This window comes from Bos indicus x Bos taurus, chromosome 14 (assembly GCF_003369695.1).
Source record: "Bos indicus x Bos taurus breed Angus x Brahman F1 hybrid chromosome 14, Bos_hybrid_MaternalHap_v2.0, whole genome shotgun sequence".
Taxonomy (NCBI): Eukaryota; Metazoa; Chordata; class Mammalia; order Artiodactyla; family Bovidae; genus Bos; species Bos indicus x Bos taurus.
In genome coordinates, this window is record NC_040089.1 from 47,281,051 (window position 1) to 47,288,768 (window position 7,718).

At 39.6% G+C, this 7,718-nt stretch overlaps 1 non-coding gene across 1 annotated transcript; it reads right to left on the reverse strand.

Annotated features, from left to right (window-relative positions):
- Positions 1–1,866: 1,866 nt before the first annotated feature.
- Positions 1,867–2,000, reverse strand: LOC113904553. Its single transcript, XR_003514569.1, has one exon. It is a non-coding gene; the product is annotated as a small nucleolar RNA SNORA31 (small nucleolar RNA).
- Between the last annotated feature and the right edge of the window lie 5,718 nt (positions 2,001–7,718).

The window sequence follows — 7,718 nt, forward strand, 5'->3', positions numbered from 1 at the left end:
CTAAGTTGTGTCCGACTCTTCTGTGACCCCATAGACTGTAGCCCGCCAGACTCCTTTGTTCATGGAATTTCCCAGGCAAGAATACTGAAGTGGGCTCCTTCTCCAAGAGATCTTCCCAACCCAGGCATCAAACCCGTATCGCCTGCCTTGGCAGGTGGATTCTTTACTACTGAGCCACTGGGGAAGCCTGGTTGCAATAACACTGTATAAAAGGAAAGCTCCATATATTAATGGCTTATAACAACAAACATAGCAAATACTCTGAAGTACTTTCTTACTCATGAATATGTAAATTAGTTTTTGCTTACAGACTGCAGGTGAGTTGAGCCCAGCTTCTCTTCAGGTTAAAGGTCAGGTTCATATCAGTTCCTTGCACCTTTCCTTCCAGGATCCAGGATCATGGGGCAGCACCTACCTGGGTATGCTCTTTCCATGGCAGAATGCAGGAACACATCAAGGCTGCAGAAACTTGCTATGTATACTTTTTAAAACCTCAGTTTGGAATAGGTACAGCATCACTTTTGCTCGTATCCCTTTGAACAAAGCACATAGTGTAACCTTGTATCAGTGGCCCGCGAAAAATATACTTCACTCCAAGGGAGGGGAAGGGTGAATATTTGCTGAAAAATAGTTCAGTAATATATACCTTTATTCATTTTTATAGGCTATGACCTTTGTTTTCCTCTTCTACACGGTTTAGAGGAATTGAGTGTACACTAGTAGGCATATAGGCATTTGAAATAATTTAGGAAGAAATAGAATAAGAAATGTGTAAAAATTGTGCAGTGTCATGCAGTAATTTTCTTTTTTGTGGTTTCTTTGTTTGGTTTTGGTGTCAGGGTTATGGTAGCCCCATAGAAAGAATTTGAAAATGTCCCCTCCACTTCACCTTCTGGAATAGTTTGGGAAGATAGGTATTAGCTCTTGTTTATGTGTTTGTTAGAATTCCCCTGTAAAACTATCCAGTCCTGGAATTTTGTTTGCTGGGAATTTTTTGATAAGTAATTCACTTTCACTACTAGTTACCAGTCTGTTAAATTGTCTATTTCTTCCTGAATCACTCTTGAAAGATTGTATGTTTCTAGAGATATATCCATTTCTTTTAGATTGTCCAGTTTGTTAGAGTGTAACTGAATATGGTATTTTCTAATGTCTTTTTATAGCTCTGGGATTCAGTTTTAATTTGTCCTCTTTCATTTCTTATTTTGTTTATTTGGGTCCTTTCTCTTTTATTCTTAAAGAGCCTGGCTAAAGGCAATTTATTTATCTGGCCTGGCAATTCTATCTCTTCCTTTTTTATTGAAGTATAGTTGCTTTACAATGTTGTGTTAGTTTCTGCTGTACAGCAAAGTGAGTCAGCTGTATGCTTACATATATCCCCTCTTTTTGGGGTTTTTCTTCCTATTTAGGTCACCACAGAGCGCTGAGTAGAGTTCCCTATGTTATCCGGTAGGTTTTCATGAGTTATAAATTGTATACCTAGCAGTGTGCATGTCAATCCCAATTCCCCAGTTCATCCCACCCTCCCTTCCACCTTTGGTATCCGTAAATTTGTTAGCCATGTCCGTGTCTCTATTTCTGTTTTGCAAACAAGTTCATCTGCGCCATTTTCCTTTCTGCCAGTCTCCAGTTCATTTTCAGTCAGAACTGATCCACATGTAGATGTATTTTTGATATGTTACTGGAGGGAGTTGCTGTTTACATCTTCCCACTCTGGCATCTTCATCTCTACTCCAACTCACTTTTTTTTTTAACCCAAATTTTCTATTCTTTTTTGGAAGCAAAAGGCTCTTTGCTGTTTACAAGTTTATTTCTGAATTGAAAAACTTCCCCCTCCTTCTTTTTCCCTGTGTTATTATGATTTTCCCCTGTCTTTCCCCATTCAGTCTTGTCTGCCACAATCAGACAGACAGAAAGTACAAGGACAATTTTTTTCTTGTATATTAGTAGAAACTTTAGGAGAATATAGTAACTGCTCCACGTTTGTCAAATAGATACATTTTTAATTGATTTTTTAATTTTCAGCATACTTAACAGTGTCTGACCCATAGCAAATACTTTATATTTGATTTTATTTAGTCACTAAGTCGTGTCTGACTCTTTTGCGACCCCATGGTCTGTAGCCCACCAGTTCCTCTGTCCATGAGATTTCCCAGGCAAGAATACTGGAGTGAAGTAAGTTGCCATTTCCTTCTACAGGGGATATTCAGGACCCAGGGATCGAATCTGCACCTTCTGCTTGGCAGGTGGATTCTTTACCACTGAGCCACTAGGGAAGTCCTATAAATATATGATAATGAATTTAATTAAACATTTGGATGCCTAGTAGGCTTTGGGTATATGAAAAAAGACATTTGAAATATAGACATATCTTGGAGTATTTTGAAATCTAGTCAGGAATCATTATGTAAGTAAAAAGTTACAATAAAACATGAAAATGTCTATAATAAAGGTGTACAAACAGGTTAACAAAAATATGCACTGTGAAAATAAATGAAAGGAGATCAGTGGACAGGAATCTCAAGGACCACAGAGATTTCCTGAAGGAACATTTGCAGTGAACCCTGAAAGATGGATGGGAATTCACATAAAGAAACATGAGCAAACATTTGAATGTTTGGAGTTTTTTTCCCCCACTTGTCCTATGCATGTCATGTGACTTACCTCAGAAAATTCTATGTGATGGAATCCAGTTGCAACCTTCCCTCCCTGACTGCTTGTCAAGAAATGAGTTAATTTTCAATCCAAGAGATCAGTGTCTTTAGGGACCAGCAACTCTACAGCATCAGTGACAGAGAAAGAGCAGGAAGGAGCCCATGGCCTTAACAGAAATTGTCCGTGTGTTCCCAGAGGTGAAAACTGCATAGTAAGTAAAAACCTAAGTAAATAAATCTGAAAAGAACTGGGGAAAAATTAGAACAGTCCTCAGAGGGTTCCTTTTTGCATGAGTAAGTGCAAAAAAAAAAAAAAAAACCTGTGGGAAACTATTATAGAAACCATAGGAAATTCAAACAGTGCTGTAGCAGCCCATGCTTCAAGAATCCCAGAACATCCCATCAGTAGGACATAGACCTATGCTAAAAAACCTACCTGGAACCAAATTCATGTTGCTTAAGGTGGGAACACCATTAATCCCAGTGATAATGCAGGTTCAAATACTTGTGAGACAGAGAGATCCAGAGGGCATAGTCCAAAACAGAACTGTACAAGCTGGCACAGGTGAGGATGACACTGCAAGACAAAGCTTTAGAAAAGAAGATGGGAGAAACAGGAAGCTTTGCTGAACTAGGATGAGCCCAGAGAGGCAGAGAAACAGATTTTTAAAATGCCATTTTTGAAAAACCATAGAAGAGTGCTCCCTTGAGCTGTGAATCTGAGAATGCTTCCCTGGCCCACCTTCAACTTTTGCAAAAGAACTTCCTCCTAATAGTGTTATTTAAATAAGGAAAAAGAAAGAATTTCAAAAAGATACTATAAGGTAAAAGATGAAGATGAACCACAGACCTCCATGCACATAAAAACATTGGGGAAAAACACATTTTCCACAAAGAATATTAAAACTGACACCAGGTATTTCAAATTCAATAAAAAGAAACTTAGATATCACCAAAACAGTGTAAGAAAAACAGAAACAAGACTTAAAGCATTTCAGAAATGAGGTAGCTGAACAGCAGAAGATTTTTTTTTAAAAGAGATGAAAGAAATTGTGTGAATTGTTTCAGAAAAAAAAATACTGAATTAGAAGGAATGCAAAAGCAAGTAGACTAAGAAAGCTTAATGTGGGAGCTATACATTCAAGGGAAAAGAAGTGAGAATAATAAAGTGGAAATAGAGACAAAAAATATTCAAGAAAATGTGAAAGATAGGCAGAATAGAACCAACATATCTGCTATTGGAGATCCTAAATGAGAACATTTACAGCAGTATGTAAAAAAACAAAACAAAGAAACCAAAAAAAAAAAAAAAAACTTTCGTGAAATGAGATAAATCACAAACCTACTACTAAAAGGACACTTCCTGGGTGATACAAACTTTGTAGTTTGAATCCAGGTAAATTGTTTAATAAAACAAAACACCAAACTCCTCAGATACTCATACCAGAATTCAGAGTTGCTCTAAGATATTCGTTTTAATATGTTTTATTGAAGTATTGTTGTTTTACAATGTTAGTTTCTTCTGTACAGCAAAGTGAATGAGATATGCATATACATTTCCTCTCTCTTTTGGATTTCTTTCCCATTTAGTTGACCACAGAGCACTGAGTAGAGTTCCCTGTGTATATAGTACGTTCTCATTAGTTACCTATTTTATACATAGTATTGCTAGTGTATATCCCAATATATTGGATAGTGTTTATCCCAGTCTCCAAATTCATCCCACCTTCCCTTCCTCCTTGGTATTCATACGTTTGTTCTCTAAATCTGTGTTTCTATTTCTGTTTTTCAATTAAGATCATCTATATAATTTTTCTAGATTCCACATACATGCATTAACATACAATATTTGTTTTTGTCTTTCTGACTTACTTCACTCTGTATGACTGTCTCTAGGTTCACGCACATCTCTGCAAATGACCCAATTTCCTTCTTTTCATGGCTGAGTAATATTCCATTATATATACATACCATAGCAAGAGCATTAAACAATTATCTTGCCTTTCTGATTTGAGGTGTATTTCAGAAGGTAACACATAGCTTTCATGGATAAAGGAAAGTTCTTCACAGAATAATTTCCACAGACAAGTGCAAGCCAAAGGATAAAATTAGAAGTCATCATTTCACAAACCCAATGAAATGAATGATTCAGGCAGAAAGTGGTAATCAATCATCTCACAAGTGGCTTTCAAATTGCACTCTCCTTTAAGCATCATCTGAGAATTTCTTAGAAATGAAAAATGCTGGTCACTAGCCCAGACTTACAAATCAAAAACTCTGGGGGTGGGGCTCAGGAATTCTGTTATAACAGATTTTTCAGTTAGTCCTGATGAACTGTAAAGTTGAGAATGGCTTTATGCCACACTGCTCACATGATTTCATTCTTTAGAGAAATCAAGGAGGATTAGGGCTAATCCAGGGGGCTTCCCTGATAGCTCAGCTGATAAAGAATCTGCCTGCAGTGCAGGAGACCCTGGTTCAATTCCTGGGTCAGGAAGATCCCCTGGAGAAGAGATAGGCTACCCACTCTTGTATTCTTGGACTTTGGGCTACCCTGGTGGCTCAGACAGTAAGGAATCCGCCTACAATGCAGGAGATTTGAGTTCAATCCCTGGGTTGGGAGGATCCCCCCGGACAAGGGCATGGCAACCCACTCTAGTATTCTTGCCTGAAGAATCCCCATCAACAGAGGAGCCTGGTGGGCTACAGTCCATAGGGCCTCAGAGTCAGACATGACTGAGGGACTGAGCACAGAGCACAGGGACATCCGAGCTTCCTGCTGAAATCTTTGATTTCATTGTTTTCTTACTTTGGCCTGAGTGTTCTGAGGCAATAGAAATTTCTTTGTATTTTGAAGGCTCAGTATTGCTATTATGTCTCTTCTTCTGTTGGCTCCAACCCTTCAGGTAAGATCACGTCTCAAAAACAAGCGTAGAAAGGTCAGAGAGGTCTTTTCAATTCAAATTGACTATTTGGACTATTAAACAGTAATTTTGATTTCTGAAGCTTCCCTAAGGAACTGGGGAAAATTGAGTTAATCAAATTTTCTAGACTGCTTTGATTCCCCTACAGCCACACAGACCTGGCTCCTGTCATTTTGAATTTCTTAGCTTTTATTTCTGTCAAGAAAATTGGATAATATATTCATGTGCTTAAAAGCAGCTTGCAATCCTCTTAGCAAAATGACCTATATGTGACAGAAATGTGCATTGCTTTGAGGTTTCTATATGGCTGTTAGGATGTGTGCAGGTATTTTGAATTTGTACACACTCCTAGAGGGCTGAGGCTGAATTCTGTTGTATTCCCTTTGCGGGAAGCCAAATGCTGTAAGCCATCAGTTATTCAGTTAGTGCATTTTGATGATTAAGCTGCTATGAAGAAAATACTGTTTCTTTTTTGAAGTATACTTTGTGGAGGTATGTGTTTCACTGGGGGGGTGGGGTCCTTTAGGTGAATGTCCCCAAGTTAATAATATCTTCAAAATGCCTGCAACCTTAATTTCTCCATCCATGTAAGATACATCACACTAATATAATGGCATTTCTTCTCAGCTCTCCCCAAATGCTTCCCAGAAATTCCTGCACACAACCCCAGTATTTCTCCCAAGTATTTCTGTGAGTTCTCAACTGGTGTTTCACTTGTGAGTGATTAACCTTGTTCCCTTCTGTGCCCTGTGGGGTCTGCCTTTTATTTGTCTCTCTTGTCCTCCTGGTTCCTGCAGTGACATCTCCCAGTGGAGTCGATCCCAAAGCGGCAGCTGAGTCAATGGTGCCTGTTTAGGAAAAGGATGAAAGGTTTCAAAATAGCTTTTACTCCCTGGTAGCTCAAAATCTGCCTGCAATGCAGGAGACCTGGGTTTGATCCCTGGGTCTGGAAGATCCCCTGGAGAAGGGAATGGCAACCCACTCCAGTATTCTTGCCTGGAGAATCCCATGGACAGAGGAGCCTGGTGGGCTACAGTCTGTGGGGTGGCAAAGAGGTGGAAACAACTTTCACTTTCAGTTTCTGGTCTCCACTCATACTGCCAAAGAGCCTCGCTGACCATGTGGATAAGGGACCCCAGTGCTTGATACTTGCATCATATCATGATTGCTTTCTCAAATTAGCTTTTTGGTAGTTTTTACTGGATCTTCCATTGTAGCCCATTTGCACTTAGAAGGTGGTAGGTCAGACTGGACTGACGAATCATCAGAGTGATGAATTCAGTATTCATGATCTTCAGTGCAGTTCAGTTCAGTTCAGTCGCTCAGTCGTGTCCCACTCTTTGAGACCCCATGAATCGCAGCATGCCAGGCCTCCCTGTCCATCACAAACTCCCGGAGTTCACTCAGACTCACGTCCATTGAGTCAGTGATGCCATCCAGCCATCTCATCCTCTGTCGTCCACTTCTCCTCCTTCGCCCAATCCCTCCCAGCATCAGAGTCTTTTCCAATGAGTCAACTCTTCGCATGAGGTGCCCAAAGTACTGGAGTTTCAGCTTTAGCATCATTCCTTCCAAAGAAATCCCAGGGCTGATCTCCTTCAGAATGGACTGGCTGGATCTCCTTGCAGTCCAAGGGACCCTCAAGAGTCTTCTCCAACACCACAGTTCAAAAGCATCCATTCTTCAGTGCTCAGCTTTCCTCACAGTCCAACTCTCACATCTATACATGACCACTGGAAAAACCATAGCCTTGACTAGACGGACCTTTGTTGGCAAAGTAATGTCTCTGCTTTTCAATATGCTGTCTAGCTTGGTCATAACTTTTCTTCCAAGGAGTTAGCGTCTTTTAATTACCTCCCTTCTATTCTTTTATTTTTTTCAATTATTTTTAATCGGCAGATAATTGCTTTACAATGTTGTATTGGTTTCTGCCATACAACAATGTGAATTAGCCATAAGTATCCATATATCTCCTTTCTCTTGAGCCTCCCTCTCACCCTCGCATCCCAGCCCTCTAGGTCATCACAGAGCACCAGCCTGAGATCCCTATGTTATATAACAACTTCCCACTAGCTACCTAGTTTAAATCTCTCTCTGTCCTCAGTCTCTCAGTTGTGTCTGATTCTTTGTGACCCACCAT